Genomic DNA, 22,601 nt, shown 5'->3' on the forward strand with positions numbered 1-22,601 from the left:
GAAGCACACGGGGGACAGGTACAAGTTTATGGTATACAATTAGTTTATGGTGTGCAATTAAATTGTCAAGCAAGCAAATTGGTAAATCCTCCGGGTTAGACCAACATATTGGGCAGTGTGGATTGAAATGTGGCATCCGCTTATGGAAGCGACTGATGTCACTGAGCCTTAGAAGTTATCTATGACAGATTTCAAAACGTCCAGTCAAAGTCCCGAGGATATTTGAGGTCTTAGTTATGAGAATTCTTCTAACTTCCCCCTTATTATCGTTTTGAGAACCACTGAAAATAATTTTTCATTATTTACCCTGTCAAACCTTTCACAATTTTGAAAACCTCTAATCTTCTCCATTGCAGTGAGAAAACCCACAATTTTATCAGACTCAGACTTTTATTAAAAGGACAAAGGGGGAAGTTAGAAGAATTTTTTTCATGTCGAGGCCTAGAAATTTGATGACGCTGCACCTGTTTTATTGCCGTAAAATGGGTGTCAAAGCATCCAATGTGGCGGGTGGCGTGTGCGCACGCATGATGCGCCGGAGCTGTGCCGCCCACCGTATTAGTATAGGCATCAAAAGAGGTATCCAGGGCTCATGCCTGGAACAGCCATTAGGCCTTTTACATAGAAACATAGAAACATAGAAGATAGGAGCAGGAGTAGGCCATTCGGCCCTTCGAGCCTGCTCTGCCATTCAATGAGATCATGGCTGATCATCCAAATTCAGTACCCTGTCCCTGCCTTCTCCCCATATCCCTTGATCCCTTTAGCCTTAAGAAATATATCCAACTCTTTCTTGAATATACTTAATGAACTGGCCTCCACCGCCCTCTGTGGCAGAGAATTCCACAGGTTCACCACTCTCTGGGTGAAGAAATTTCTCCTCATCTCAGTCCTAAATGGCTTACCCCTTATCCTTAGACTATGATCCCTGGTTCTGGACTCTCCGGCCATCAGAAACATCCTTCCTGCATCTAGTCTGTCCAGGCCTGACAGAATTTTATAGGTTTCGATGAGATCCCCTCTCAATCTTCTAAACTCCAGTGAGTATAAGCCCAATCGACACAATCTCTCCTCATACGTCATTCCTGCTAGCCCAGGTATCAGCCTGGTGAATCTTCGCTGCACTCCTTCCATGGCAAGAACGTCCTTCCTCAGGTAAGGTGACGAAAACTGCACACAATACTCAAGGTGTGGTCTCACCAAGGCCCTGTACAACTGCAGCAAGACATCCTTGTTCTTGTACTCGAACCCTCTTGCTATGAAGGCCAACATACCATTTGCCTTCTTAACCGCCTGCTGCACCTGCATGCTTACCTTCAGCGACTGGTGTACAAGAACACCCAGGTCTCTTTGCACTTCCCCTTCTCCCAATCTATTGCCATTCAAATAATAATCTGCCTTCCTGTTTTTGCCACCAAAGTGGATAACCTCACATTTATCCACATTATAGTGCATTTGCCATGTTTCTGCCCAATCACCCAACCTGTCCAAATCGTGCTGGAGTTTCACGACATCCTCCTCACAGCATACCCTCCCACCCAGCTTTGTGTTGTCTGCAAATTTGGAGATATTACATCCAATTCCCTCGTCCAGATCATTAATATATATTGTGAACAGCTGGGGTCCTAGGACCGATCCTTGCGGTACCCCACTAGTCACTGCCTGCCACTCGGAAAACGACCCGTTTATTCCAACTCTTTGCTTTCTGTCCGCCAACCAGTTCTCTATCCAAGTCAATACCTTGCCCCCAATCCCATGTGCCTTAATTTTGCACGCTAATCTCTTATGCGGGACCTTATCGAAAACCTTCTGAATGTCCAAATACACCACATCCACTGGTTCTCCCTTATCTATTTTACCAGTTACATCCTCAAAAAATTCCAGTAGATTAGTCAAGCATGATTTACCTTTTGTAAATCCATGTTGACTTTGTCCGATCCAGTCACTGCTTTCCAAGTGCTCTGCTATTACATCTTTTATAATGGACTCTAGCATTTTCCCCACTACCGATGTCAAGCTTACCGGTCTATAATTCCCCACCTTTTCTCTACCACCTTTTTTGAATAGTGGGGTAACATTAGCTACCCGCCAATCCATGGGTACCGTTCCAGCGTCTATCGAGTTCTGGAAGATGACCAGCAATGCATCTACTATTTCTAGGGCCACTTCCTTAAGTACCCTGGGATGTAGATTATCAGGCCCTGGGGATTTATCGGCCTTCAGTCCCATCAATTTTCCTAACACCATTTCCCTACAAATACTGATTTCTTTCAGTTCCACCCTTTCATCAGACCCTATGTTCCCCGGCATCTCTGGGAGGTTATTTGTGTCCTCCTTTGTGAAGACAGAACCAAAATATTTATTTAGTTGGTCAGCCATTTCTTTGTTCCCCATTATTAAGTCCCCCGATTCTGACTGCAAGGGACCTACGCTTGACTTCACCAATCTTTTTCTCTTCACATATCTATATGAAATGAAGGGGCTAAACATCTGTTTTCTGCCTCCTTTACCAAATTGGTTTGCCCTGAATTCAGTCAGCGCCGGTTGACATACGGCCTAACCAGTGGTCTTTTAAGAGACCGCTCCAGGCTGCCACCAAAAAGGTCAGTTTTTAAAAAATGCTGACCAGAATGTACAGCCAGGAGGTGCAGGAGTGCTTCTCTCCTCCCCTTCCAATCGCTGCCTTCCCCTCACCCCCCCCATAGCCGCCTCGACCACCCTCCTCCCGATCACCATCTTGACCCCACTCCCAATTACTGTCTCGACTGCCCCCCTCTGCCCCCTTCCTCCCTCGCTCCCGCTGCCTCCCTCCCTCCTGATTGGCCCCTTCTCCTGGTTAAGGAGCTAGAACTAGCAGAAACATAATAGGCCAACTGGCTTCCTCCTGTTCTGGAATTTCCACGATTCTGTCATTTCCACGGTTCTATATGCACTTTACGGTGAATTTCTGCAGAGATTCTCCTGATTACATTGTTTTTCCAGCGTTTCCGAGGCTTTTCCACCAAGGTTTCAGTGGACAAGCTGGAGAACCTCCACGGAAATTCTCTCCCATCATGTCAGCTGGCAGGGCTGTCAATCACTGCAGGCACAATAGCCTCGATATTAACCGTGCCCCCCCCCCCGCCTCCACGACAGGTGGGAGAGGGTCGATGGGGGTGGGGGTGAAAAAGTGAACTGCTCAGAACAAAACTGCAACCCGTCGTGCACGCGGCCGCCGCCATTTTTACGGCGGCGGAAGTCAGGTGTCCGAGTGTCCCACCATGGAGACACTTGTTGACATATTTAAATCGGGCTCTTATAAAGCATTAGTTCAAATTAACTGCTGCCCTGGGGTGGGGAAGCTCACAGTGAAAAGGAGGTGGGAGCTGCCAACTCCACAGGTAAGGGGCTGTTTCAGCACTCCTTGTGGGCCAGGAGAAGCAGGAATGCTCCTCCCCCCCCCACCCGCCGGCCCCTCAAGAAAAACTTTGGCCTCCCCAGCTCCAATCACCAGGCTCCCCCAGCCCAGTCCTCACAATCACAGGCTTCCCCTCCCAGCCCTGATTGCAGCGCCCCCACGGGGAAGGAGGAGTTTTGTTCGGGAAACCTGGAAGTCCATCCTCGCGTACTGTGGAGTTTTGGCTCCAGCCTGATTGATAGGCTTGGCTCCCTGTCAGGCGGGGAACACTCCAGAGGAGGCCACAGGCCAGGAGCATGCAGGGAGCAGGTAGAAAGCCTGCGGCTGGGTTAGTGGGAGCGTGCGAGTGGGGGCTCCAGATCTTGGCGGGGGTGGTCACCGATACCGGGGAGGGTGTCTGTTCGAAGGGGACGGGTGGCCTGATCCCGGGGGGGTCCAATCCCTGATCCCGGGGGTGTCCAATCCCCGATCCCAGGAGATCCAAGGGTGGGATCTTTGGATTGGGGGCGGGGTCTCCGATGGTGGGCTGGAAAGAAGGTAAGCTTGGTGGGCTGGGTGGACACAATCCTGCTCCTCTTGGCCTACAAGCAGTGCTGGAAAAAGACTTACCTTTTCCACAAAGCAGTCCTCGCCTCCCCTTAGCTGTTGGGTTTCCCGAGGCCTGGGAAACTGGCCGTCCAGGGTTAAACCTGGAAAACAGGTTAAGTATGAGGCACGCAGCCTCATTATAATATTTAAATGGCCAACCCGCCTCCTGGGAGTGGGTTGGTTGCCCGGCCCCATTCCAGCCCCTGTTAAAACCAGAAGTGAGCACGTTGCAGATGGGTTGGGTTCGGGTTTGAGACTTAAAATTTTTTTAACATCCCACCTGACCCCAACCCACCTGTTTTTTGGCGTTAAAATTACCCCCAACGTTTCAGGCCGGTGATCTTCTGTCAGAAGTCTATTTCTGCTTTGTTAGCTGCTGATTGTGATGTGTGGAAGTCTACAGCTAACGTCTACTAAACACCAAGGCGGCTAAATTCGGTTGGGCCGCACGGTGGCATAGTGGTTAGCACTGTTGCCTCACAGCGCCAGGGACCCGGGTTCAAATCCGGCCTCAGGTGACTGTCTGTGTGGAGTTTGCACATTCTCCCCGTGTTTGCGTGGGTTTTCTCCGGGTGCTCCGGTTTCCTCCCACAGTCCAAAGATGTGCGGGTTAGGTTGATTGGCCATGATAAAAAATTGGCCCTTAGTGTTAGGGGGGATTAAATACGTGGGGTTATGGGGTTACGGGGATAGGGCTTGGGTGGGATGGCTGTCGGTGTAGGGACTGGGTGCTAGGGTTTGGATGATCAGCCATGATCTCGTTGAATGGCGGAGCAGGCTCAAGGGGCCGAATGGCCTACTCCTGCTTCTATGTTTCTATTTGCTCCTCCCGTTAGCGCCCTATTAAAGGGGAGGGGCCTAGCGCAGCTCGTCCCGGCGCCCAGCTAGGCCACCAGGAATCAGGAGTGCTGGCAAACGAGCCTGGCACTCAAGAGGAGTGCCGGGCTCACGGAGAGCAGCCGGCACCCCAAGGGTGCTAACGGGGCACAAATCAACTAGCGCCTGGGCGCAGCACCGCTAATGCCTCCCGCGAAATTCAGCGGGAGGTTAGCGGCACTGCACTAACCATTAGCGCCGCTGGCGATGACGTCATCGCCGTGCGCAACGCCCCGCTCGCACCCCAGCTGTAACATTGGATGGTGCCCCCCGACTTACCGCTGGACACTATGTCAGCCATGATCACATTGAATGGCGGAGCAGGCTCGAAGGGCCGAATGGCCCACTCCTATCTTCTATGTTTCTATGTTTCTATGTCAGGGGGGCCTACCTGCGGCTGGGGCAGCGCTAGTTAAAGGGGAGGTGGCGGGCGGCCATTTTTGTTGTTGGCCGCCTGCCAGCACCTGCCCCCGTTGCTGTGTCTGGCCCCCTTGAAGTCCCCCCGCGGGGTGCCGGCTGCTCTCCGTGAGCCCGGCACTCCTCTTGAGTGCCGGGTTCATTTGCCGGCACTCCTGATCCCTTGTGGCCCAGCTGGGTGCCGGGACGTGCTGTGCTAGGCCCCTCCCCTTTATTAAGTGGCGGAAGGCCTGCAGTACAATGGCGCGACGTGCAGTAGCGCCACCTCGCAGCGCCAAGAGGGACGCTGGGCGCTTCCAGTAGCGCCCCTCCTCCCTCTCGGGGCACTACCTGGGATAATCAGCTGCGAAAGTGCTAACTTTTTCGGGGCGCTACCCAGTTTTTACCCCCAAGTCTAAGGATCAGGGTAAATCTCAAATTAAAATGAATCAAATCCAGAATAGCACTGAAGTTGTCTCAATTTCAGAAGTAATGATTGGGTTGGGAAAGCCTTCTCACTGCTGTGTGGATTACATTAAGGGGTGCAGAAAATCCTGGCTCTATATCCAGCTGGAAGTATGATTATAAGGGATAGTAAGTATAAATCCAGCAGTTCTTGAAACCTGCTGAAGGACTATGAACAAAGTACCTCTATGGTGTTTGTTCTAACTATAGGACTGATAGGACTGTTCCATACTTTGCAATAACAAATATATAATCAGAAATAAGAGATGTTAAAGAGTTTGGAAGGCGCTAACAAAATCTAAGTAAAACTTAACCAACACCATATGTGCACTATATTCATGTGAACAAGGCAGCTAAATTTTACAATGATCACCCTGCTTGACTTCTCACCATGTGTCAGGCCTCCTTACTATTCATGAGAGCTGCTGAACAGCTGGGTTCTGAACGTCATTGCTACTAATGAACATTTCAAAGGCAATTATTTTCAGAGTGAAATATAAGGTACAACATTCGGCTGACGGCTCCCCTCTTTCTTCATTTGACACTTTAACCAAATTTTAAGACAATTTAGTGCTACCAGGAATCAGTATTATTCTTGTGAATATTCTCAGTAATTTGCATGTCAATAGCCTATAGGGAGTTCTCTACTGAATGAATTCTGACTCACTTGTTGCCTCTTCATAAAAATAAAATCCCATTACACGTAAGATATTTTATGCATACGACTGTGTACTGGAAGAGGGAGCTATGATGACTTTAACGTGCGCCCAGCTATGTTTTATTTTTTTCTAAAAATCTGAGAGCGTACATACTCTTCAAATAATATACCATTAGTGGGTCATATTGATTATTTGACAGTCTAAGTTTGTGTATGTATTGGGGATAATAGTAATATATTCTTAAAAGAGAAAATGCAATGAAGATCAGACCTAGGAATTAGATATCAATGTTGCTTCTTAATTTGTGCTTTTAAGAATAGTGGTAGCATTTTTCTGAAATAATCCTGATAAAATCATCTTACTATTATTGATCAAAATTATGTTCTTAAAACTGATGATTACAATCTGAACAGAGATCCTAATCTGGATGGAGGTAACCTTAATGCTCTTCCTCGCTCCCCCTTCTCTAGCCACCCTCCCAAAGCCCTTAATGGCATTCTTCAATTGTAACTAAAAATAATATTCATGAAAAGTAAATGTAGCATTTTTATGGGTTCTGTTAACTTGTATAAGAATTTCCACTCTTCTCTTTTGTGTTAAAATATTTGTCAAAATTTGTTAATATTTCCTCATATTTCGCCAATTTATGACACTTAAAAAATGAAGACCTGCATTTATGCAGCACCTTATCAAAAGTTCCTTCATATCAGTGTTAGTTTGCAGATTAGATCAACTAATCTGAAAATGATCAACTCCTTGGCCTGATATTTACGAGGAGGCGTGGAGGGAGTGTGGGGATGGAGGGGTCGTAGCGGGCAGAAATACTGGGAACGCGGAGGTCTTGCCGAATTTAACAGCTAAATTGAGAGGCTGGCAGACTCTGGGGCAGGAAGGCCTGCGATAGAAGGCCACAGCTGGGGAGCGGAGCAAAGGGAGGAATGGAGAGCTCGCAGTGGGGGGTTGAAGGGAATATAGGTCAGGGGGAGATCCTGGGTCGGGGGGAGATTGCAGCGGGGGAAGAGATAGCGGATTCGGGGGAGATCATAGGGGGGCTTCGGACCGTGGGAGGTAATCAGGTTTGCTTGAGGGGCTGGGGAGAAGTACTCCTGTTCCTCCTGACCCACAAGCAATCCAGTCATTCTCATCTCCCTTCAGCTGCCGGGTTTCCCGAGCCCTGGGAAACACGACCCTCAGCCTCCAAATCTAAAAGCTTGTTAAAATTTGAGGCACGCAACCTCTTTAGCATAGTTAAATAACTGACCTGCTTCTCGAGTGCAGGTTAGTCAACTGCCTCCCAATCTGCCGCTGTTAAAACTGGAAGTTCAAGGCAGGTTGAAGTCGGGTTTCAGATTTTTAAAATTTTAACCTACCTCCCTGCCCCTTTCCTGCCCATTGTGAGGATTAAAATTCTCCCTTTTGTCTTTGAAAATTTAGTTCACTAACAGATTGCAGATGTATTAACAAATGTAACAGCGTCATATACAAATAGGATTGCCAGCAATCTAGTTTATTTAGAAATTTCTAAAATCTGTAGGGGGCTTTGGTTTGGGGTTTTTGTCTGGTCAGTCAATCGTGTGCCTGAGCTGCCCCAGCCCCGTGTGGTTCGAATCGCTTCCCCCTTTTTAGTTCTGAGAACCAGACTTATTTATGAGCAGTGATATAGACAAATGAGACCAGTGGTTTGGTGCAAGAAAACCAATGTTTATTAAAATAGAGAAATAACTACTATACAGAGAAAATCACTATGGATGCAACATCACTATGGAGAAACGGACACATCGAGGGAAAATGACTAAAATGACAATTTTAGCAATCCCCTTAACTCCCACCCTTTACACCTATCTAGGTTATCTTGTGATGGGCCAGAAAATTGATGCTCACCAGTCTAAGATGTTGGAACGCCTGCGCCATGCCCCGTTGCCTGCCGATGTCTTTAGGGTTTTCACTGCCCAAAACAAAGATACCCCAGTGATTTAAATGTAACTGTGGGTATCCTGCTTCCCTGGACGGGCTCTTCGTCGATGATCCTCTTGATGGTAAGGCAGGGCACCGGAGTCGAGGCGGGAGAGAGAGAGAGAGAGATGGCTTCCCGAGGGACTAGTTATACCCTTCCTGGTAGCCCTTATCTCTCGCCAGATCAGCTTACTTCTTTGTCTGACCTGGACGTGTTGAAGCTTATACAAAGGAAACCGATCTGGGCCCATCGACCTGGATGGCCGGTTAATCGGTTTTAAACGTCTCATAAGTGTTCCCCTTTGTCCCACTGGTTTCGTGATGGGGCCATTCCAGTTTGAATGCCCCGTTGATCGTTTGCAAACAGTGTTGATGTCCTCTAACGAAGGTCTGAACGCAGCTATTACCTATTGATTGTCTGTGCAAACGACCTTGATGGGTTTTAATTTCTGGAAAGTTCCTTCTTTGTCAGCCCAAAACTGAAACTTACAGGCCTTGGCCATGAGGTTGACCGCAGCCATCTTGTTGAGCCCTGGAGCCCTGGATTTTAAACTCATTCCAGCCAGGGTTTCTTCAATAAGCCAAAAGTAAATCTTCGGGGGAGACATGAAATTTGTGAATCCTTTCAGTCCCCCCTAGGATACTGAAACTTGCTTGAAGTGTCCAATCAAGGTGAGCAAATTTCTGACCCCCCACAAACAACCTTCTCCTATATCTATCTATCCACGATCCCTCGACACATACATTCCCCTTACTTAGAGAAAACCGCAGTGCATGACAAGCATCTATCGATAGAAACAATTACTATCTGATACAATAGTCCAAGCATGGAGGGGGTCCAACACCCCTGCACTACTTGGGACATCATAAAACTTTATTACAACACACAATCTTTGATAAAATTAAACATCAGGCCAAAAACATATTTATTAAAAATAACGAGTGGAAGGAACGAGCTTTATTAAAAATAACAAACGGATCTGCCATCACTTGGCAGTGATATGACACAAAGCTCACACGGGTGTTTCTTCTTCCACTCGGGCATACTGGTCCTTCCACAACCCTTTTGCTTTAAATTCTACCCCGGGACCCTTTCTCTTACACTGGACACAAACCACAAACCAGGAAGAGGACGATCCCTAGCTGACAGACTACTAAGATGTGGGATGCCATACGAATCCAGGAGGGAACCTCTATACTCTCAAAAACGTCCCACCAGGGCGGGGTCATAATATTTAAATTTCAGCCCCTATCTGTACAGTCTTCTGTTCCAAAGTGTAGAAGTGCTTTTGCGATACTAGAATGGCTTTTAATCATTTGGTAAGGTGCTCTGGGAGAGGGGGAATCGGGTAACCGAAGTGGGCAACATATTTCTGGAGGTGGGTAAAATTCTCCTCCACAGTGAGGTGAACAGTGGATGGTTCAGGAATGGGAACAATTTGTATCTGTGCCACTTGAACTTCTGCCTCGGGTTTGAAGCAGAAACTGCTGTCACTCACCGCGCACCAGCTGTGCTGTCCGTGCTGGTAGTGAGACGCTCCTGTGGTGATGCAATATGTCCCACCTCCTATATATGCTACCTGTGGGGGGACATGGCCTTGTGCCATGGCTTCCATGGTACAATTTATAGGTTTCGTGTCAGCAGCTCTGAACCCGCAGTGTGGTTTCGAATAGGCATTCAAGTGCTGGGGACACAGGATGATGTGTGCTTCCCAGCTACGGCACCCTGAGAGGTCAGTACCCGTCATAGCGTACTCCCACTTTATGACATAGGGCGGGACCACTGCAAAACGAATGTGTGCACCCACTTGAATGATTCCAATGTTCTCCACCCTGTATACCGGTGCAGGTCGGGCCATCCCGCCCATGACCGGCATTCTTACAATTATCCCCATGACGGTGTGGTTGGACCACCCACAGTCCACTGGGACTGGGTAGGCCTCAGAAGCTAACACGGGCTGGCACGGGCTTAATGCATTCTCAAAAGGGTGGAGGGCTTCGAGGTGTTTGTTGCTGATCCAGGAGGGGACTAAACCTTGCTTTAAATCCTCCAGATTGCTGCGGCCCTCGCCCAGCAACCATGCCCCGTATAACACGCACACCTCGTTTTGCGCAGCCTGGTCAGAAGCGTTTCTGTCCTCCCTGATGAGAGCATTTACCATCTTTGCATGTTTTTCCAGCTCCGCGATGATCTCCTTCAAATGGAGAGTCATGGCCTGGTCTTCATGCAATTCAGAACCTACCACCTTATTCTCATCAGTTAAAATACTCTTTAATTGTGTTTTTAGACTATTAATCTGGGTCTGCAGTTTGATGTCATCTAGACTGTTGATGACCGAGGACCCCGTGTTAAAACCAGTTAAAACGTCATTAAAAACACCCCTTCTTTGCCTCCCAACCCCGTCCCAAATCTCGTGGTGAGTATACAATGCGGTCTTATTGACCTCCGAAAAGTCAAATTCACGGAACTTTCGAAACATGTCTGTTAATAGGGCTTGATACAATTTGTCAGTCTCTGCGGGGCACCATGCGGGTAAGTGTACCTCAGTGAGGTTTAAAATCACCGAGGCCACCGCGTAGTGCACCCCTTGGTACAGCAGCTGGTCTGTGGGTACTAGTACCAGGCCGTTCCCTGGTCCCTTGGTGGTGGCGGGGCATCCCTCTGCTGCTGTCCGTGATGGCAGGGTCGTGGGCAGGGACCGTCGGGGGCGGGTCACTATTTCAGTGGCATTAATCAAGATTGGGGAGTACGGGATCGCGCATGCGTTCAGACGAGACTCCCAGTCCATCCCCCTCCCGTTATTTTGCCACTGGCTGCGGAAAATGATGGAAACGCCAGTGGGGCAGGCTTTCTCTGATCCACACATACAGACGTAGATCCCCTGATCCGGTTCCCACCATTTATCCCAGCACACACGTAACCCTCCCTGGGTCCCTGTAATGGTCCTGTGAGTGTCATTCCCTAATCTTTCCCACTCTACCCTGGGGTTCCCCATGTCTTTGCTTAACTTTCTGAGCCACCACCACCTATTCAGGGGAATGTCCCCTTTACACGCCAAACATATTCTTTTGCCCACGGTGACGCTAATCCTTGGGGTGACGATTTGAATCCTCGGGCACTGGAGGGTGAAGCCGGTCTCACTAAAATATTGGGTTGAATTGGATCCCAGCCATCCTGGCCAGCTCCCCTCATGGACATACGAGGTGATTTCATCCGTCTCCTGTAGGCCACTTCCGTCGTGTGCTAGGGGCGCTCTCTTCCCCGAGCATCCGAAGATATGATGGTCCTCGACATCGCCCCTTCTCGCGAGGCTCAGCCCGAACAGGGCGAGCAGGATTATGCCTCCGCACATTTCGAAATTCTGAAAAAGACATAAAAGCATCTAGCCAGGTTCCCTGGAGGCTCCCTGGCTCGGGGGAAGTGTAATCGGGTCCCGCGACCTCGGCTCACGTAGACAGCACTCTGGAACGGTTTCAAACTTAAAACTTATAGACTACCGGTTCCTTACATAGAATTAAATTAAAACACCCTAACTTAACCCTCTATACACATTACTTAAAATTATACTACCTAAACTATATACATCCGCCGCCCGTCTCCGGGCGGCCAGCCTAATTCCTGTTTGGGCTGCTGCAGGCTGCTCCCTGCGGCGTGGCTGCACTGATCTCCACTTCTGGTCCCTCGCAGCTTATGGCTGCTGGCTGGGGACCTCTGTTCTTCGGCTTCTCCCTGACACGGGAGGCCGCCCTTTTTAACTGAAGAGCTGGTGACCATACTTTTCTGGGCTGGGGTGGCTGAGGAGACCTCCTAGGGAGTGCTACCGGTGGGGCTACCCTGGCGAGTGGACCCTTGGCTCGGGTCACAGTCCTCGCTGGCTGGGGACCTTCTCCCTCGGGTCCCTCCCCTCCCAAACCCGAACTGGGGACGGGCAATCCCTCGCCACCGGCTGCCGGCGGCTGAGGGTCTTCCCCTCCAGGTTCAAAACCTGGTTCGGGCTCGGGGCCATCTGATTTGGGCTCCTTTTCCTCGGAATCCCATAGGAGAGGGGGAGTGGTGTGGACAAAGTGCTGGGGAACTTTTCCCTTGACGCACGCGACTGCACCTGCGTGTGCAGCCTGTGTGTGTGCGCCCGCTGCGGGCTGAGGATTTCTAACCTCGGGTTGAATCCCAGCTGCCTGTTTCCCTGCCTCCAGCTTAAACAACTTACATTGATTCACATGGAACCATTTTGTGCGCCGGGGCATTTTTACTGCGTAAACCATGGGGCTGGCTTTATCGACTATGCTATAGGGTCCCATGTACAGTGGCTCTAAACTCCCCACTCGGGCGTAGTTCCTAACCATCATTTGGTCCCCTATCTCCCACTGGTGACTCTTGCTAGGCTCGAGCAGCAGCCGGTTATTCCGGTGCTGCTTCCCCATGCTACTTGCTGCCTGTTCATGAATCTGTTTCAGGCGCTCGAGGAGAGTTCAGGCAAATTTATCCCGATTTATCTCCCGAAGCTGCCCTTCAGTAAGAACTGGGGCTAGGACATGGGTGGGGGTCCTCATAACCCTACCGGTCATGAGTTAGTGCGGGGAATACCCTGTACCCTTGGACTGGCTGGCCCGGAGCCCCATGAGGACTAGAGGCAGGACCGCCGCCCAATTTTGGGGTGAGCCCATTGTCTCCTTCCTCAACTTTTCTTTAACGGTGCAGTTCATACGCTCCACAATCCCTGAGGACTGTGGATTGTGAGCTACGTGCCACTTCCCCTTGATGCCGAGCAGCATAAGGGTGTTCTGCATGACTTGGCCGGTGAAGTGGCTTCCCTGGTCGGATTCCACAAACTGGGGTAGTCCCCACCGCGAGAACACATCTCACACCAAGATCCTTGCAGTCCCTAATTGTTGTGTATGTACCTTTAAAGGAATAACTGGTCTTAGACTGCAGTACTGGCAGTAACCACCCCTGTATAAAAGGCCCTGTAGTTTCAGCTTTCAAGCTGCCTCTTGTTCAGTAAAGTACCTGTTAAACTGTTCTCCCGAAGTCCGTGTATTATTGAGGCGCGGACTTTACAGTGGCGACGAGTAAGTTCGAACTCACCTGCAGTGTGGCATCATCTCACGGGGATCTCGCCTGAAAGGAAGGTCCTGGAAGGTCGTAGTCTGAGCAACGGGCGTCGACCGAGGGCAACCGCCCAAAGAATCCATCAGTGTTTGGAGAATTGCGGGAGAGACTGTGGTTCCAGCGAATCGTGCTGGTAGCAGGTAGCGCGCTGACCCTTCCGGACTGCGGCGGGCTCAAGCTCAATCGAGCGGCTCTACAAATCGGGCCACGCAGCGTTGCTGGGAAAAGAAAACAAGAGAGAGAGGGTGGAGCGCACAGGGCGCGGTCGGTGCTCGAGAACAGGACAGCGGAGAGAAACTAAATGGGGGGGAAGGAAAGCGAGACGCACTGAAGCTGCGGGTCGCCGCCATTACCCCGTAGAACGCTAGGAGCAGCGTGGCAGTAAGGGGAAGAAGCAAAAGCACGGGAGGCGCCATTTTATCCCATTGGGGAAGAAGCAAAAGCGCGGGAGGCGCCATTTTATTCCATTGGGGAAGAAGAAAAAGCGCGGGTTGCGCCATTTTAAATCGCCCAAGATGCCAAAAAGTGGCAGTATCACTGCTTTCGACAACGAGGTAGAAGACTGGACCACATATGTAGAAAGAATCGAAGTGTACTGCAAGGCAAATGAGGTGGCTGATGGAAAGAGGGCGTCGGTATTATTAAATCTGATGGGTGCGAGTACGTACGGCCTATTGCGGAATTTAATTACCCCAGCTAAACCAATGGAGAAAAGTTTTGAGGAGATTGTTCATATCTTACAGGAACACCTAAGCCCTACACCACTGCTGATAGCAGAAAGTTTCAAGTTCCATAAAAGAAACCAGCACAAAGATGAGAGCAATGCTGACTATCTTACGGAACTACGCAAGTTATCGAAGCACTGCCAGTTCGGAGCAGGACTGGCAGACACCTTACGGGATAAGTTTGTCTGCGGGCTCCAGAGTGAAGGAACCCAGAAACGACTACTTTCAAAAAAGGACCTGACGCTAGAACAGGCTTTCAGCGTGGCAGTATCCTACGAAGCAGCAGCACGGGGAGCTGCGGAAATACAACAGAAACCACAAGAATACAGCGCTAACGAAATGGCGTATGGAGCCAAAAAGTGCTATCACTGCGGCAGAACAACCCATGAGCAGAAGGACTGCTGGTTTAAAGAAAAATATGCAGGCAATGCGGGAAAATGGGACATATAGCAAGAGTCTGCAGGTCGGGAAAGAAGACCAACACGACAAGAACTACTAAGGAACAGTACAGGAAAGTAAAGAAACTGACAGATAATAGTTCCGAAGATCAGGAGAGTGATAAGGACTCCGGGAGCAGGCGACTAAGTTGTTTAAAATTACACAACATGATCGCAAAAGAAGATCACCGAACCATTTGGGTCACCCTCATGATATCAGGGTCCCCAATGAAGATGGAATTGGACACAGGATCAGCCCTAACTGTCATGAATCGACGAGACTATGAGCGGCTTTTCTCACACATACCCTTAAAGGACACGTCCATTGTATTGAAGACATACACGGGGCAAAAGGTCTACCCCAGAGGAGAAATAAGGGTGCCAGTTGAATATAACGGAAAGGAAACACAGAAACTATACATGTATATACTACGAGATGGAGGACCACCATTATTGGGACGTGAATGGATCCGAAGACTACAATTGGATTGGCATTCCATTCTGGCACTAACTGTGACTGACAAAAAAGATGATGACGTCGCACCTGGACGTCTGTCACAAATTCTATCTGACGCGGAAGAGGTGTTCCAACAAGGACTTGGGACTCTAAAAGGAGTAAAGGCAACCATAAAGATTGAGGATAACGCAACCCCAAAATTTTTCAAGGCCAGACCGGTGCCATACGCGATACGCCCAGCTGTGGAAGCTGAACTGGAGAGTCTGGAGCGTTCGGGGGTGCTGTCTAAGGTGGACTGGAGCGAGTGGGCCACACCCATCGTTCCTGTAATGAAGAAAGCATTGAGCAGCACGCCTGGGGAGCCAAGGAAGGTTCGCATCTGTGGGGACTTCAAGGTGACTGTGAACCCAGTCCTGCACACAGTACAGTATCCACTTCCGCGGATAGAAGATATTTTCGTCTCACTATCTGGAGGGAAACGTTTTACAAAGATTGACCTGGCTCAAGCATATCTACAAATGGAGGTGGAAGAAGCATCTAGGAAATACCTCACAATAAACACTCACAAAGGCCTTTACCAGTTCAATCGACTGGTATTTGGGGTAGCATCGGCCACGGCTATGTGGCAGAGGGCAATGGAACAAGTTCTGCAAGGGATCCTGGGGACCCAGTGTTATTTGGACGACACCCTGGTTACGGGCAAAAATGACAATGAACACCTTGCCAACCTGGAACAGGCGCTCACGAGATTGCAGGAATATGGGCTACGAGCCAACCGTCCCAAATGCGAGTTCTTCAGGAGACAAATCTCGTATTGTGGCCACATGATTGATGAGGAAGGGTTGCATAAGTCGCTGGACAAGACTGAGGCTGTAGTCAAGGCTCCAGCACCAGAAAATGTGTCGCAACTGAGGTCATTCCTCGGGTTGGTGAACTACTACCATAAGTTCTTGCCGAATTTATCTACAATTCTGCACCCACTGAACGCCCTCCTTCAAACTGGTGTAACATGGAAATGAAGTGATGAGTGTAAGCGTGCCTTTCAGGAATGTAAATGCCAAATCACTTCAAAAGAAGTATTGGCCCACTACAACCCAACACTACCGATTCGGTTGGCATGTGATGCGTCACCTTACGGCATTGGAGCGGTGCTGTCACACAAATTCCGTGACGGTTCAGAGAGGCCAATAGCCTTTGCATCGCGCTCGCTAACCTCAGCCGAGCGTAACTACGCCCAGATTGACAGGGAAGCCCTCAGCCTGGTGTGGGGGGTGAAGAAGTTCAATCACTATCTGCACGGGCAGAAATTCACCCTACTGACTGATCATCAACCCCTGGTCTCGATTTTTAACCCAAAGAAGGGCGTTCCGGTGATGACGGCGCAACGGCTGCAAAGATGGTCACTTTTTCTATGGGCACATCAGTATGACATAGAGTACAAAGGTACGAAACAACATGGAAACGCTGATGGGCTGTTGCGCCTGCCGTTGCCTACGGCGGAAGAAGCATCTGCAGTGGACCCGGTGGAGATATTTCATGCGACCATAGTCGAATGTTTGCCTGTTACAAACGCAAGTATTGAAAAGGAAATCCGAAATGACCCGACACTCTCTCGGGTCTATGATTTGACGGTGAAGGGATGGCCAGCATATGGTGACTCACTGTTGCCAGCATTCTCGCCAAGGAGGAAACAGCTGTCAGTGTGCCGGGGAACCTTGATGTGTGGATCCCGAGTGGTAATTCCACCCAAGTTGAGAGATAGAGTGCTCAATGAGCTTCACGAGGGTCATCTGGGAGGGGTAAAAATGAAGAGCCTAGCCAGGGCGTTTGTGTGGTGGCTGGGAATCGATAAAGAAATCGAGGATATGACCAAGAGATGCACAGGATGCCAGAAGGTCCAAAACGCTCCACCACAGGCCCCGCTACATCCATGGGAGTGGCCCTCATCTCCATGGCAACGGGTATGATATGCCATCAATGACTCAAAGACAAGGATTCAACTGAAGGCTTTTAATCACTAAGAACATAGCAGCATAGCAGGTCTTCCCACATCGGGTTCGTCTGGTAGTGAATGACTCATACAGCTCCTGAGACCTTTATATGGCAAAAGACAGGGGCGTAGCCAATACACACAATAGGAACAAAAGGGTGCGGTTCACACAATACAAGCAGGTAAAATACAAGCAGGTCTGATGAAGGCATATTTCATCACATTCACCCCTTCTACAGATTTAGTCTGTCCGGGGGTGTGATAGTCCTTCCTGAACGTCGCAACAGTACCTCGGGTTCCGACCGGGAGTCCGTGGTGCCCTCCTGGGCATACCCATGTGCTGGGGGTGTTGCAGGTACTTCTGGGGGTGGTGAGGATACCTCTGGGGATGGTGGAGGTTCTTCTGGGGGTGCTGGTGATGGGTCGTCGCCGTCGCTTCCTGCCGAGGCGAGGTCCTTTATGGACACGGTGTCTTCACGCCCGTCAGCATGCTTGACGTACGCGTACTGTGGGTTTGCGTGGAGTAGGTGTACTGCCTCCACGAGGGGATCCGTTTTGTGGCCCCTCACATGCTTCCATAACAGGACTGTCCCTGGGGTGGAGAACCACGAGGGTAGGGATACTCCTGAGATTGATTTGCGGGGAAAAACAAACATCTTCTCGTGAGGAGTGGCGTTAGTAGCAGTACACAGTAGCGACCTTATCGAGTGGAGTACGTCTGGGAGGACCTCCTGCCAGCGGGAGGTGGGGAGGCCTTTAGACCTTAGTACTAAGGTGACCGCCTTCCACACTGTCGCGTTCTCTCTCTCCACTTGCCCATTACCCCGGGGGTTATAACTAGTGGTCCGACTCGTGGCTATCCCCTTCGACAGCAGGTATTGGCGCAGTTCATCGCTCATGAAAGACGCCCCCCCTGTCAGTGTGGATGCAGTTAGGCATGCCGAACGTGCAAAACAGGTTGCCGAGGCACTTGATGGCCGTGGCACTGGTCATATCTGGGCAGGGGTAGGCGAATGGGAAGCGGGAGTACTCGTCCAAAATGTTGAGAAAGTACACATTGCGGTCGGTGGAGGGGAGTGGTCCCTTGAAATCTAATCTCAGCCGCTCAAATGGCCGTGTAGCTTTGATCAGGTGGGCTCAGTTGGGCCTGAAAAAATGGGGCTTGCATTCCGCACAGGTGCGGCAGTCCCTGGTCATAGACCGGACCTCCTCGATGGAATAGGGCAGGTTACGGGATTTTATAAAGTGGAATAGCCGGGTGACCCCCGGGTGGCAGAGGCCATTGTGGAGGCCCTGTAGCCTGTCCCCCTGGATGCTGGCACACATCCCTCGTGATAGGGCGTCGGGGGATTCGTTGAGGGCCCCCGGCCTATATATTATGTCGTACTCAAACGTGGAGAGTTCGATCCGCCACCTGAGAATTTTGTCGTTCTTGATCTTCCCCCTCTGTTTGTTGTTAAACATGAAGGCTACCGACCGCTGGTCGGTAAGCAGGGTGAAGCGTTTGCCGGCTAGGTAGTGCCTCCAGTGCCGCACTGCCTCCACTATGGCCTGGGCCTCCTTCTCTACCGAGGAGTGCCTGATCTCGGGCCCTTGGAGGGTTCTTGTGAAAAAGGCTACAGGCCGCCCATCCTGGTTGAGAGTGGCTGCTAAAGCGAAGTCGGACGCATCGCTTTCGACCTGGAAAGGGATGTTTTCGTCCACTGCCCGCAGCGCGGCCTTCTCAATGTCGTGTTTAATGCTGTTGAAGGCGGCGTGGGCCTCGGCTGTGAGCAGGAAGGACGTTGATTTCAGGAGGGGACGGGCCTTGTCGGAATAATTGGGGACCCATTGGGCGTAATAGGAGAAGAACCCCAGGCACCTTTTCAGGGCCTTGGGAGTGTTTGGTAGGGGTAGCTCCCGTAGGGGGTGCAATCGGTCGGGGTCCGGACCGATTTCCCCGTTTTCCACCACGCAGCCCAGGATACAGAGGCGCGTGGTGCTAAAGACACACCTATCCTCGTTGTAGGTGAGATTGAGTCTGAGGGCGGTTTTCAGAAGTCTCGCGAGGTTCGAGTCATGGTCTTGCTGGTCGTGGCCGCAGATGGTGACATTGTCTAGGTATGGGTAGGTGGCTGTTAACTGGTTCTCATCGACCATGTGGTCCATCTCCCGCTGGAAGACCGAGACCCCGTTCGTTACCCCAAAGGGGACTCTGAGGAAGTGGTAAAGACGTCTGTTCGCCTCGAAGGCGGTGTATGGATGGTCCTCCGGCCTAATGGGGAGCTGGTGGTATGCCGATTTTAGGTCGATGGTGGAAAACACCCGGTATTGCGCGATTTGGTTAACCATATCTGCTATGCGGGGCAGAGGGTAGGCGTCTAGCTGGGTGTATAGATTAACCGTCTGGCTATAATCTATCACCATCCGCTTCTTTTCGCTACCCTTAACTACTACTACCTGGGCGCGCCACGGGCTGGTACTGCATTCGATGATACCCTCCCGCTTGAGTCTTTCTACTTCCGACGCAATGAACCGTCTATCCTCCCAGCTGTACCGCCTACTCTTGGTCGCTATGGGTCGACAGTTGGGTGCGAGGTTGGCGAACAGAGAGGGCGGCTTGACCTTCAGGGTAGCCAGACCGCACACTGTGAGGGGCGGCTGGGACCCACCGTAGGTAAGCATGATACTTTGGTGGTGGCACTGGAAGTCCAGACCCAAGATCACACTCACACAGAGATCTGGCATTATCAATAGTTTAAAATCTCTGTAATCATTGCCTTTTACCAACAACATAACCGCGCAAAAACCTGTAATTTTTGAGGTATGAGTCTTATCGGCCATGGCGATTTTGCCCTGTGTGGGGACTATCGTTAGAGAAAGTCGTTTTACCAGGCTAGGATGAATAAAGCTTTCGGTGCTCCCACAGTCAATCAAGCATTTAACCTTGTTCCCGTTTACCTCTATGTCCATCATTGATTTAGACAACGGATGTGGCCTGGATTGATCCACTGTGATCAAGGCCACCAGTGGGTCCTGGAGGTCCGTGTAGTAGGGGCACGATGGTGGACTCCATGAGGGTGGACAAGATGGCTTCCAAGATGGCCGCTCCCACGGCGCGCACGCGGCGGAAGTGGAGTTGGAGGCGGGGTTCCCTCTGCAGACTTTGCTGAAATGTCCTTTCTTCCCGCATTTAAAACAGGTGGTGCCCTTTGCTGGGCACAGATGCCTGGAGTGTTTGTCCTGACCGCAGAAGTAGCATTTCAGGCCCCGATGCATCGCGGCAGTAGTGGGGCTCCTGGGTGGAGGCTGGGGCTCCGATGGTGCTGGGCTGGCCTGAGACCTGGGAGGTGAAGATGGCTTCCAAGATGGCGGCCCCCACGGTGCGCACGAGGCGGAGTGGGCCGCGTGGCCTGGGGAACAGGATTCAGAGTTCCTCTGGGCCATATCCAGCGATCGCGCTATATCTGTAGCCTGTTTTAAGTCCAGTCCCTCCTTTTCAAACAGTTTCTGCCGAATATAATTTGAACTGAGGCCCGCAATAAGGGAGTCTCGAATCAGCTCCTCCGTGTACACGATGGCAGACATGGCCTTACAGTTACAGTCTCTGCCCAGTACTTTTAGGTTTAGTATAAAGTCCTCTAGTGACTCACCATGCCGCTGCGTGCGAGTAGTCAGAAGATGCCTGGCGTACACCACGTTTATTGGCCGCGCGTAGTGGGCCTTCAGGATGGTGCAGGCCTCCTCGTAGCTGGTGGCATCTTGGATAAGAGGGGAGACCCGATGGCTCACCCAGTTTCGCAGGATTCCCAGTTTCATGTCTCCGGTAGCGGTTTCGGCTGCGGCTATGGCAGTGGATGAGTTTGCAATGAAAAATTCGAAGCATTGGAACCAGTGTCCGAACTGTGTGGCTGCGTCTGAGGCATGGGGGTCCAGATCCAAGCGCTCTGGTTTCAGGAGTCGATCCATCTTGGTGTTTTAGTGATTAAAATTGATATGCCATCAATGACTCAAAGGCAAGGATTCAACTGAAGGCTTTTAATCACTAAGAACATAGCAGCATAGCAGGTCTTCCCACATCGGGTTCGTCTGGTAGTGAATGACTCATACAGCTCCTGAGACCTTTATATGGCAAAAGACAGGGGCGTAGCCAATACACACAATAGGAACAAAAGGGTGCGGTTCACACAATACAAGCAGGTAAAATACAAGCAGGTCTGATGAAGGCATATTTCATCACAGAGTACACGTTGATTTCGCTGGTCCATTTATGGACTCAATGTTTCTAATCGCTGTGGACGCCCATTCGAAATGGCCAGAGGTCATTAAAATGTCCTCCACCACCACGGAGAAAACTATTGCAGTCCTAAGGACCATCTTCGCCAGGAATGGGTTGCCAGAACAGATCTGTTCCGACAATGGTCCACAGTTTGTGCCTGAGGATTTCCGGAGGTTCCTGAAGAATAATGGGGTGAAACATTACACATCTGCCCCATATCATCCAGCCACAAATGGATTGGCTGAGAGGTTTGTTCAGACCTTTAAAAAGGCCATAAAGGCAATGTATAATGACGACATACCACTGCAACACAAGGTGGATAACTTCCTGTTTGCTTACCGGAATGCGACACATGCAGTAACCAACCAAACTCCAGCCGTACTGTTTTTCAACCGGAGACTAAGATGTCGCTTGGATTTGCTCAAACCAAACATAAGACGAGATGTTGAGGATAAGCAGTTCCAGCACATAAATGAGAAGCCAAACAGGAGCTTCAAGATAGGGCAACCAGTCTTGGCCCGCGACTACCGAACAGAAAAATGGCAGCTAGGCACGATATGCACACAGCAGGGACCACTAATATACACAGTGGACGTCGGAGAGAGCATCGTGAGACGCCATGCTGACCAGATTCTAGAGTCACAGGAACAAGCCAAACCTGTACCACAAGCATGTGCACCTGGTAATGAGCCCGAAGTACAGATTGCATCTACCTCAGAAGCAGGGGTATTGGAAGCCGAAGAACCAACCAATGACAATGAGCCAGAATTGACTCCACCGCCAGAACAGGATACTCGAGAAAGGCGCTATCCAGTCCGGATCAGGAAGCCTCCTCAAAGACTGAACTTATAAATGACTATTTCAGTTGATGTATATATTACTGAGGAAATTGTAATTGTAATTAGTTATTATTTAGTTGTTAAATGAATGTTATGTACTGTTTATCTAAAAGGGGAGGAATTGTTGTGTATGTACCTTTAAGGGAATAACTGGTCTTAGACTGCAGTACCGGCAGTGACCACCCCTGTATAAAAGGCCCTAGCAGGCTTCTGTAGTTTCAGTTTTCAAGCTGCCTCTTGTTCAGTAAAGTACCTGTTAAACTGTTATCCCGAAGTCCGTGTATTTTTGAGGCGTGGACTTTACACTAATGCTGTGGCCGTTTTGCAGGGGAAGGTTTCCACCCACTTGGAAAACACGTCTACCAGGACGAGGCAGTATTTGTAGCCTCCCTGGGCGGTGGGCAGGGGCCCGATGTAGTCGATCTGGATCGACTGCCATGGTCCCTCTACC

The sequence above is a fragment of the Somniosus microcephalus genome, chromosome 10, assembly GCF_052327205.1.
Source record: "Somniosus microcephalus isolate GS21.2 chromosome 10, FLI_Smic_1.0, whole genome shotgun sequence".
Classification (NCBI taxonomy): Eukaryota; Metazoa; Chordata; class Chondrichthyes; order Squaliformes; family Somniosidae; genus Somniosus; species Somniosus microcephalus.